At 41.5% G+C, this 12,920-nt stretch overlaps 1 long non-coding RNA gene across 2 annotated transcripts in view; it reads right to left on the minus strand.

Moving 5' to 3' along the window:
• Positions 1–9,927, minus strand: part of LOC128242563 (uncharacterized) — a 35,107-nt gene extending 25,180 nt beyond the window's left edge. For both annotated transcript variants that reach the window (XR_008262638.1, XR_008262637.1), the window contains exon 1: positions 9,813–9,927. This is a non-coding gene — a long non-coding RNA (uncharacterized LOC128242563). The remainder of the gene's footprint in view (positions 1–9,812) is intronic.
• Positions 9,928–12,920: the final 2,993 nt, after the last annotated feature.

The following is a 12,920-nucleotide window of genomic DNA, read 5'->3' on the forward strand; positions in this document are numbered from 1 at the left end:
TTATGTGATTTTTTTTTTAGTTCTTAACTGCTTAATACCTAGTACAGTGCTTTAAAGTAGCTTTCCCTTAAAGTTGAGGTGTCTTTGCATGTCCTTGTGTGTCTTAGCGGTCCTGAGGTGGCTATTTCACAAAGATTATTTGCAATGGTTCTTTTGTAACCCTTTAATAAGTTGAGCGATGTAGGACCACTATGTCTCTTGTCTAAATTAAAGATGGGAAGAGCCTAACTTGAGCTAAAATGAGTTGGAATATTGAAAATCAGTAAAACATTAAGCATTTTACTGTTTTAATCTTTTGAAGTTTGATCATACGATTGACTTGAGCATGAACAAATTTTCATATTTACAGGCCTTATCTGTTTATCCAGATTTTTTCTTATTATCTCTCGTAAAATATGTTGTTGTTTTTTAAATTTATGATAGACAATAAGAATTATTTATATTTTTCTTATTTGTCCTATAATTACATGAAAACACAAGTAGTAAGTTTCTTACAGTCAGTCATGGTTTTTGCTTGACTGTAATTATGTATAATTTGTTTTCGTATTGTCTATCATAAAATATATTTATTAAAATTTATGATAGACAGTAAGAAAAATATTTCATGATAGATAATAATGAAAATAATTCCTGATAGACAGTAAGAAAAAAAATCATGATAGACAATAAGAAATATTTAATTTAAACATATGTATTAAAATTTATGATAGACAGAAAAATATTTCATGATAGACAATAATAAAAATAATTCACGATAGACCATAAGAAATATTTTTCATGATAGACAATAAGAAATATTAAAAAAATAAATCTTATTGTCTATCATAAAATATGATAATATTTATGATAGACAGTTAGAAAGATATTTCATGATAGGCAATAATAAAAACAATTCTTGATAGACAGTAAGAAATATTTTTCATGATAGACAATAAGAAATATATATTTCATGATAGACAATAAGAATATTTTTTCTGATTTATCATTTACATAAAAAAATATTGTCTATCATAAAACATGGTTTTCTTAATTGTCTTTCCTAAAAATATATATTATATTTATTTTCTAATATAAAATGAATCTTTCATACTGGGATTAATCTTATCAATAAAAAAAATAGAAATGAACATTACTGTTCATTTAACTTTAACCATTGTTTATCTGCCATCATATGGCTTCAAGGTAAGTTTAATGAATTTTATTATAATAATAAGGTAATAAGTGATACTGGTTATGAAAGTTTATCTTAAAAGCAGGGGAGAGTTCAGGAATAGACGTTAGAGAGGGCATACCTAAGGGGCGTACTCCGCTCCCCAAGAAAGGGCATACCTAAGGGGCGTACCCCTCCCCCCAAGGGCATACCTAAGGGGTGTACTCCGCTCCCCAAGAGAGGACATACCTAAGGGGCGTACCCCTCCCCCCAAGGGTCTGCTAGACGTAAGCAATTTGTGAAGACATCAGAAAGACATACAAGTGAACATAACACACCGGTGGCCTTCAAGTAGTGGTGATATTGACTTCATGGCATATCTTGCACATGTTCAAGGATTGCGTTCTGCTACAAGACTGGAGAAAATAACTTTGTTCTCAGTTTTATGGCATGTATGCTTTTCTTGTTTTCAACAAATATCACACGGATGATGGATACATTTTCACCAGTATTGGAAATTGTTGGAAGACGTGGAAACTGTTGTTTATATACGGATGAAGAAACATCAAGAGGACATAATTAAAGGAGGTTGCGCTGTTTGAATTTGTTGTTTTTATGAGTTCACATCGCCTGCACATGATGGCATTTGAAAGGTGTAGTTTATTAATTTCCACTCCTTTGAGATAGAATGCAAACTTTGAAGACTTTAGTGATGGGGCATGTGCCGGGTGTGCCATCCCGCCTCCCACGGAAGAGTTTGTGTTAACTGTTGGTCATTGCAATTGCTCATTGATCTGTGATAGACTGCAGACTGTGAACAGAAATTATTGATTGGCAATTGAAGCCAATTCTATTTCTTTCTCACTTACACTTGTTTGATCAATGTACTTTTCTTTATATTATCAAAGAACATATTTGATGCAAAAAATAAAATATATCAATTGATTTTGTTAATATGTACCTTCAAATGTCCATAAAAGAAATGGTATATGATAGGGTTATTTTTGTATGACATACATAAATATCAATTAAAATATTTCTTTGATAGACACTAACAACTTCGTATTAAAAGGTACATATTATTGAGATGCGGACAACAGTTTCATAAAGGTGATACTTTTAAGCCTAAAATCTGTTTGCTCAATAGCCTATTTCGTCAAGCTAAATAATCTGTGATAGACAACAGTTTCAACGTATTTATAAACGTTGCATTAAAATAGTTCATGATAGACTCCTAAAAAAGTATGGAATATACTATAATATAGTAATATTGCCTTTCCTTTTATAACATAAAAGTAAAAAAAAATATCACGACAAAGATGAACGACATTAATAATTCTGATGGCCTCAAGCAGGTCCGATCATAATTTAGGATAGACAACTGGGCCGACCAGAGGGAACACGCTCCTCGCGGTAGGAATTTGCCGTGGTATTTTTTCAGGTAACACCGGTGCGCACCTTGCGAATCACGGAAACAACCGAAGATAATGGTCCCCAGCTTTATATGAATTTAGCTTCGTCACGGATTTATACAAATGCTTGTTGTCTACTGCTTGCTGGCTGTGTTATAGTACTGGATGTTTTCGCTTAGCATAACCTTAACTTATTAATTTGAATTATAAATAAACTATTCGTTCAGATTCACGCAAGCAGTTATTAGGCAGTAGTCAGCAGACATTTGTCAGTCTGTAGATAAAATCTAAAATTAACAAGTTTCTAATATATGGCAGCAATTTGGAATTAAGAAGTAGTAAAATCTCTAAATGTGCGTAACATTTGTATGAATGCACATGTAAGCAGTAATGATAGAACAAAGATTTACCATAATATAAATGTAATTTACATACAAGAATAATACATTTATATGAATATCATATATGGCAGCTATTTGTAACTAAGATGTAGTAACATCTCTAAATGTGCGTAACAATAGTATGAATGCGCATGTTAGCAGTAATGATAGAATATAAATTTACCATAATATTAATGTAATTTACGTACAAGAATAATTCATTTATATGAATTGATTTTTTACTTAAATACCCTTCCATAGTTTCCGACTACAGAACAAGACAAGAATGGGACTTTGACTTTGGCTTGTTTGTCTTAAGATAATATAGTTATACCATAACACATCGCATAACATTTTAAAGGGAACTGACTCCATTTTACATGGCACCTTCTAAAAAATGGCTTATTTCTATGCTGATTAATAAATTTGAAAAACAACTGGACTCAATCGTGATATCGGTAAGTTGAGGTACATAGTAAGCCTTATTTCTTTTTTTACATCATAAAGTAATATTGGCATTACATATTTTCAGGTATATTGTTTATTTCATTATACTAACCCAAAATGATATTATTAATCAACATTTTATAGATACAAACAATGAGTCATACGCCTGTGCTGCAATCTAGTTGTGCATTTTTATTTCATTCTGGCTTGACTACGATGAGTTAATTCACTATCAAATTAAATTAAACTTTTGAGAGTAAACCAAAAAGGCAAACAAAATGTTATTGTTGTTGTTGAATAAATGAATTCACAGTCGCCAAATTTGATTTTAAAACGGAAATTGAATTCACGTGCGAACGTTAGAACGTTATACCGTTAGCGTAGTACGGGCTTACCAATGTATACTATAGAACGCCCGGGCGTAGCTATGCACACTCTAGAGTGCCCGGGCGTACCTATGCATACTCTAGAGTGCCCGGACATACCTATGCATACTCTAGAGTGCCCGGACATACCTATGCACACTCTAGAGTGCCCGGGCGTACCTATGCATACTCTAGAGTACCCAGACATACCTATGCATACTCTAGAGTGCCCGGGCGTACCTATGCATACTCTAGAGTGCCCGGACATACCTATGCATACTCTAGAGTGCCCGGGCGTACCTATGCATACTCTAGAGTGCCCGGGCGTACCTATGCATACTCTAGAGTGCCCAGGCGTACCTATGCATACTCTAGAGTGCCCGGACATACCTATGCATACTCTAGAGTGCCCGGACGTACCTATGCATACTCTAGAGTGCCCGGACATACCTATGCATACTCTAGAGTGCCCGGACATACCTATGCATACTCTAGAGTGCCCGGACATACCAATGCATACTCTAGAGTGCCCGGATATACCTATGCATACTCTAGAGTGCCCGGGCATACCTATGCATACTCTAGAGTGCCCGGACGTACCTATGCATACTCTAGAGTGCCCGGGCATACATATGCATACTCTAGAGTGCCCGGACATACCAATGCATACTCTAGAGTGCCCGGACGTACCTATGCATACTCTAGAGTGCCCGGGCATACCTATGCATACTCTAGAGTGCCCGGACGTACCTATGCATACTCTAGAGTGCCCGGGCATACCTATGCATACTCTAGAGTGCCCGGACGTACCTATGCATACTCTAGAGTGCCCGGACATACCAATGCATACTCTAGAGTGCCCGGACGTACCTATGCATACTCTAGAGTGCCCGGACGTACCTATGCATACTCTAGAGTGCCCGGACGTACCTATGCATACTCTAGAGTGCCCGGGCATACCTATGCATACTCTAGAGTGCCCGGACGTACCTATGCATACTCTAGAGTGCCCGGACGTACCTATGCATACTCTAGAGTGCCTGGACGTACCTATGCATACTCTAGAGTGCCCGGACATACCTATGCATACTCTAGAGTGCCCGGACATACCTATGCATACTCTAGAGTGCCTGGGCATACCTATGCATACCTAGAGTGCCCGGACATACCTATGCATACTCTAGAGTGCCCGGACATACCTATGCATACTCTAGAGTGCCCGGGCGTACCTATGCATACTCTTGAGTGCCCGGGCGTACCTATGCATACTCTAGAATGCCCGGGCGTACCTATGCATACTCTAGAGTGCCCGGGCGTACCTATGCATACTCAAGAGTGCCCGGGCGTACCTATGCATACTCTAGAGTGCCCGGGCGTACCTATGCATACTCTAGAGTGCCCGGGCGTACCTATGCATACTCTAGAGTGCCCGGGCGTACCTATGCATACTCTAGAGTGCCCGGGCGTACCTATGCATACTCTAGAGTGCCCGGGCGTACCTATGCATACTCTAGAGTGCCCGGGCGTACCTATGCATACTCTAGAGTGCCCGGACGTACCTATGCATACTCTAGAGTGCCCGGGCGTACCAATGCATACTCTAGAGTGCCCGGACGTACCTATGCATACTCTAGAGTGCCCGGGCGTACCTATGCATTCTCAAGAATGACCGGGTGTAGCTATGCATACTCCAGAGTACCCGGGTATACTAATGCATACTCCACAGTGCCCGGGCGTACCTATGCATACTCCAGAACGCCCGGGCGTACCTATGCATACTCAAGAACGTCCGGGCGTACCTATGCATAATCCAGAGTGCCCGGACGTACCTATGCATACTCAAGAACGTCCGGGCGTACCTATGCATACTCCAGAGTGCCCGGGCATGCCTATGCATACTCTAAAGTGCCCGGACGTACCAATGCATACTCTAGAGTGCCCGGGCATACCTATGCATACTCTAGAGTGCCCGGACATACCTATGCATACTCTAGAGTGCCCGGGCATACCTATGCATACTCTAGAGTGCCCGGACGTACCTATGCATACTCTAGAGTGCCCGGACATACCTATGCATACTCTAGAGTGCCCGGACGTACCTATGCATACTCTAGAGTGCCCGGACATACCTATGCATACTCTAGAGTGCCCGGACATACCTATGCATACTCTAGAGTGCCCGGACATACCAATGCATACTCTAGAGTGCCCGGACATACCTATGCATACTCTAGAGTGCCCGGGCATACCTATGCATACTCTAGAGTGCCCGGACGTACCTATGCATACTCTAGAGTGCCCGGGCATACAAAGGCATACTCTAGAGTGCCCGGACATACCAATGCATACTCTAGAGTGCCCGGACGTACCTATGCATACTCTAGAGTGCCCGGGCGTACCTATGCATACTCTAGAGTGCCCGGACGTACCTATGCATACTCTAGAGTGCCCGGACATACCTATGCATACTCTAGAGTGCCCGGACGTACCTATGCATACTCTAGAGTGCCCGGACATACCAATGCATACTCTAGAGTGCCCGGACGTACCTATGCATACTCTAGAGTGCCCGGACGTACCTATGCATACTCTAGAGTGCCCGGACGTACCTATGCATACTCTAGAGTGCCCGGGCATACCTATGCATACTCTAGAGTGCCCGGGCGTACCTATGCATACTCTAGAGTGCCCGGACGTACCTATGCATACTCTAGAGTGCCCGGACGTACCTATGCATACTCTAGAGTGCCCGGACATACCTATGCATACTCTAGAGTGCCCGGGCATACCTATGCATACTCTAGAGTGCCCGGGCGTACCTATGCATACTCTAGAGTGCCCGGACATACCTATGCATACTCTAGAGTGCCCGGACGTACCTATGCATACTCTAGAGTGCCCGGGCGTACCTATGCATACTCTAGAGTGCCCGGGCGTACCTATGCATACTCTAGAGTGCCCGGGCGTACCTATGCATACTCTAGAGTGCCCGGGCGTACCTATGCATACTCTGGAGTGCCCGGGCGTACCTATGCATACTCTAGAGTGCCCGGGCGTACCTATGCATACTCTAGAGTGCCCGGGCGTACCTATGCATACTCTAGAGTGCCCGGGCGTACCTATGCATACTCTAGAGTGCCCGGGCGTACCTATGCATACTCTAGAGTGCCCGGGCGTACCTATGCATACTCTAGAGTGCCCGGACGTACCTATGCATACTCTAGAGTGCCCGGGCGTACCAATGCATACTCTAGAGTGCCCGGACGTACCTATGCATACTCTAGAGTGCCCGGGCGTACCTATGCATTCTCAAGAATGACCGGGTGTAGCTATGCATACTCCAGAGTACCCGGGTATACTAATGCATACTCCACAGTGCCCGGGCGTACCTATGCATACTCCAGAACGCCCGGGCGTACCTATGCATACTCAAGAACGTCCGGGCGTACCTATGCATAATCCAGAGTGCCCGGACGTACCTATGCATACTCAAGAACGTCCGGGCGTACCTATGCATACTCCAGAGTGCCCGGGCATGCCTATGCATACTCTAAAGTGCCCGGACGTACCAATGCATACTCTAGAGTGCCCGGGCATACCTATGCATACTCTAGAGTGCCCGGACATACCTATGCATACTCTAGAGTGCCCGGGCATACCTATGCATACTCTAGAGTGCCCGGACGTACCTATGCATACTCTAGAGTGCCCGGACGTACCTATGCATACTCTTGAGTGCCCAGACATACCTATGCACACTCTAGAGTGCCCGGGCGTACCTATGCATACTCAAGAATGACCGGGTGTAGCTATGCATACTCCAGAGTACCCGGGTATACTAATGCATACTCCACAGTGCCCGGGCGTACCTATGCATACACCAGAACGCCCGGGCGTACCTATGCATACTCAAGAACGTCCGGGCGTACCTATGCATAATCCAGAGTGCCCGGGTGTACTTATGCATACTGCAGAACGCCTAGGCGTCTTTATGCATACACTGTGACGCCCGGGCATACCCATGTATACTCCAGAGTGTCCGGGAGTACCTATGCATACTCCAGAGTAACCAGGCGTAACTATGCATACTCCAGATTGCCCGGGGATAACTATGCCTACTCCAGAGTGTCCGGGAGTACCTTTGCATGCTCCAGAGTATCCGGGCGTAACTATGCACACTCCAGAAAGCCCGGGCGTACCTTTGCATACACTAGAGTATCCGGGCGTAACTATGCACACTCCATAGTTCCCGGGCGTACCTATGCATACACTAGAGTGCCCGGGCAAAATTAGGCATACTCCAGAGTATCCGAGCGTACCGAGGCTTACTCCAGGTTGCACAGGCGTTACTATGCATACACCAGAGTGCCCGGGCGTACCTATGCATACTACAGAACGATCGGGCGTACCTATGCATACAACAGAACGGTCGGGCGTACCTATGTATACTACAGAACGATCGGGCGTACCTATGCATACTACAGAACGGTCGGGCGTACCTATGTATACTACAGAACGATCGGGCGTACCTATGCATACTACAGAACGATCGGGCGTACCTATGCATACTACAGAACGATCGGGCGTACCTATGCATACTACAGAACGATCGGGCGTACCTATGCATACTACAGAACGATCGGGCGTACCTATGCATACTACAGAACGATCGGGCGTACCTTTGCATACTACAGAATGGTCGGGTGTACCTATGAATACAACAGAACAGTCGGATTCCTATGCATACTCCAGATTTCGCGGACGTACTTATGCACACTCCAATACGCCCGGGCGTACCTATGCATACACCAGAGTATCCGGGCGTAACTATGCACACTCCACAAAGCCCGGGCGTACCTTTGCATACACTAGAGTATCCGGGCGTAACTATGCACACTCCAGAAAGCCCGGGCGTACCTTTGCATACACTAGAGTATCCGGGCGTAACTATGCACACTCCAGAGTTCCCGGGCGTACCTGTGCATACTCCAGATCACCGGAGCGTACCTATTCATACTCCAGATCGCCCGGGCGTACCTATGCATACTCTAGATCGCCCGGGCTTACCTATGCATACTACAGATCGCCCGGGTGTACCTATGCATTCTTTAGAGTGCATGGGCGTACATATGCATATTACAGAGTTCCTGGGCGTACATATGCATGCTACAGAAGGTATGGGTGCACCTATGCATACATCAGAACACCCGGGCGTACTAATGCATACTCCAGAACGCCGGGGCGTATTTTGCATACTCCTGAACGCCCGTGAGTAGCTTTGTATACACCAAAACACCCGGGCGTACCAATGAATACTTTAGAATGCTCGAGTGTACGATTACATACTCAAAAGTACCCAGGTGTACCTATCCATACTCAAGAAACCTCGGCCATACCTATGTACATACCAGAACGCCTGGGCATACCTATGCATACTCCAAAGTACTCAGGCGAACCTTTTGCGATTTTGCGTTGTCAATGTAGCAGCCAATGTGGTTGTTTTCTAATTTAGTTAGATGGCGCTCACTCCGCCCATTCTTATTCATTAATAATTTACTTCATGTCATCTAACTAATACGTTGTGCTTAATTAACGACTGTTTCATTTCTTTCGCACGATCACGTAAGATAAAAGCAAGACTGCGATTTTGTAATTCCGTGAATCGTGTTAGCAAACTGTCAACATTACAGGTGCTCGTCACATTGCCTGGATACAGTAATATATTGTTTTAATTTTTATTTTTTTTTCTTTATTTTGGTCAAGACAGTGAATATTTATTTATATATTTATACTAACCTTTTTCATGTAAAAATTGTAGAATATTTTCTCAAATGACATATATATATATATATATTACTGTATCGAGGCAATGGGACGAGCACCTGTGGTCAACATAGTCTAAAATACCTACAAAACCCGGGGTTAGTTTTTGTGAAAATAAAGTTAGTTATCTAAAATTTTCTCAACAGCAGTACCATTTGTGTATGTGTCTGCATATTATTTTGTTTTCGAGTTTATCGCTTTCATTAAAAGAACCCAAAAGAAACTATAAACTTACTTTAAATTATGAAATTTTCCGCTTATTCCAGCAGTACACACATTAAAGCACCGATTGTCTAACGTACCAGCCAGCTATCATGGTAGCCTCCGCAGATCAGAGACAAATATACCCGGGCAAGTTAAATAGTAAGCGGTAGATTGCATGGCTCGTTGAAAAACCTCGTTTCGAAAGACGATATAAAGGATGTTTACGTCATCTTATATGCAAACAGGCCACGTCCTTGACACAGATGCAGATCACGCTCTGTTATAGTGTTAGTATCATTGCAGACTTAAATTTCTAAATAATCTCTTATACAGCAAAATTACAAAAAAACGTTGACATCAACTCATTTCAACAGTTTTTATAAGGTAGACGATATTCTTTGTCCGCTTGTACATCTCAATCGAAAGGAAAGGTTTTTGGTAGGATTATCTGAAGCTGTTTTCTTTCTATACTAACGTCGATATATATGTTCATAAGTATTATATCTTTGGACAGCCGCCTACACCTCTTATGGAAAGCCGTGCTTAGGTAAAAACAAGGGCTAGTGTTAAATGGTAAACTATGGATTGGTTTTCTGTCGTAAAACAACACCTAATCTATTAATAAGTGACACCACGCCGATAGTAATAAGGCTACGTCTTCTTGACTTGACTTACAGTTTCACTTGACCTCTTTGTAAGGGCGTCCGACAAAGTACGCAGAATCAGACGATAATTTTACAAAAGTTATACTTGACAATCAGATTTAAAAAAATATATATGGAGCATGGTTAAACATAGCAATAAAAGCAAGTATAACATTAAGCCTAAGTCACACATTCAGGATTTTTACTGCCGTCCTTGATAGGACCATTCCCGATTAAAATGTGTCAAAAATCTGATCAAGATCCTGTGATTCGTGGCTGGAAATTCAAACTTTTATTAAAATTCGTAAAAACATTTATTTAATCACGACAACAATCAGATATTGTTCAGGAGGCGTCCCGATCCAACCGTTTCCAGCAGAATTCGTCCCGATTATCCCGTTCTCAATCCGATTCTGATCCGATTTGTATCTTTGTCATGGTAAAAAACGACCGAATCTGTCCCGACAGCGTCCCGATTCTCCCGAATGCGATACGACAGAGATCAGACAGTGACCAGACAATGAACCGACGCTAACGGAAGACATCCGTTAGAAAACCGTTTCACGTGATAGAAACGGCAATGCAAAATTTCTCCAGATCATGCCCGTTCCACAGGACACTGACCAGACGATTTTGATCCGATACAGCAGAATCTGTCACGACATAGTCACGATTGTAATCCGACTAGACAAAATCGGCTGAGTTTCCCGACGCACCTAACTGTCGGGAGTGCTTGGCCGACCTCTCCGGACCATTCCCGATCCGTAGGACTCTGTTACGAACATATACGACTGCGTTCAGACAATGATAGGACATTCCAGATCATTGAGGATAGTAATCCGACTTTTTCGCTTTTCATGTCGTAGCGCTGTCTGATCTCAAACGGGAGCCATAATCGGCACTGTGTGAACGCCGCATTAAATAAGTTCAATATTGTTATTTAGTGTATGCAATGTATGAATTAGGTAGAAATAATTTCTAAACTTTAAAATAATTTATTTCTAATTATCATCGCATGACTTTTACAGAAGAATAACAGTCTCTAATTTAAAACTCCAAAATAGGGAAACAAAACATGTCTTAATTTCCTTTACGAAAGTCAGCAAAAAACGACGTTTGTTTTGATCCATTGTCAAAACTCAATGGATTTCGCTGTTTTTCTTCCTTTCTCTAATACGAATCTCCTGTTTTATACAAGTGTAATGAATATTATAATTGATATAACTACCTTATTACTTCTCTCAATGAATTTAATAAAAAATGTAACTCAAATCAACTAAGTTGTCTTTTTCACTTATATGTTCAAGCAAGCTTAAAAGCAAGTGTATATGCTTCGAATTTAAAACTTTACGCACAAGAAGGAGACAATTTCAAAATAAAGAAAAATCGCAAGATATCGTCATTATCATACCTTAGAATTAGTATGATATTTCTTGTTTTAAGACTAACAGAAAATATACGTATATTATGTACGGTTACATAAAGACATTTGAAGGGTTGAAATAGTCTACTGACAGGGCCTTGTTATCAAACAAATGCAAAACAATTCATAATTTGAGCAGCGTTAAGGGAAAATGTCAGTATTTCGGATATCCTTAACTGTCTTTATTATCTCTCAGTTATGATAATCATTTACTGTGTAAAATATATTGAAAACAGCGTAATAACATTACTGTTGATAAGTGCAGTTTGTCGGAGGTCATGGCGGATAGCAACGGCGACTGATAAGCCCCGCCTAATCTGGACGCTAATTGGTCAGTCGGATATCGACCAGTTAGTTTAACTGACAGACCACGTCATGTTTATTTATTTGTTGATACGATTTACTTTGATAGTTTATGAAGCTCAGAAGGTAAACTTGATTAATATAATGTGATTGATGTCACAGGTTATACGTTTTTATAATCAGCATAGCAAACAAAAACATATCTCCGTAAATCTGGAAGAATCGGGATTTTTATTAATAAAAAAATCACACCTTTTAGCGAAAATATTGCCACTGAAGCAGATATGTTTTGTGAATAAAATCAGAGTTTAAAAATAACCATGTTGTTAAAGGGTCTATCTTTATTTCCCCAGAATCGTCACTCTATTTAACCATGAGGAACTGTTGATTTTTGAAGAATTAGCATGATGCGAAACAATTATGATCATTTGAATTGGGGGACGGAGAATGCATTCGCCACATCTCGAACTTAAACGAATTACTGTTGATCCCAGTGTTTTGGGATTGGATGATGATAAATACTGTTAACCATGAGCAAGCAAACTTAAATATCAGTAGAGTATCACGAGACAAAGGCGTTAATCTGATAGACCGAAACGTATAAGATATTTGTAAAAAAAAATTGTTATACATGTATACACATGATCACATTGTACAGTGTGTGCATGCCCAGATCCTTACAGATAACCACGCCCAAACCATAACATCCTGGCAGTTGTAATAGAATAAAGAATAGTTCAACACGTATTGTGTGTACTCTCTCTTTACA

Source organism: Mya arenaria, chromosome 8 (assembly GCF_026914265.1).
Source record: "Mya arenaria isolate MELC-2E11 chromosome 8, ASM2691426v1".
NCBI classification, from domain to species: Eukaryota; Metazoa; Mollusca; class Bivalvia; order Myida; family Myidae; genus Mya; species Mya arenaria.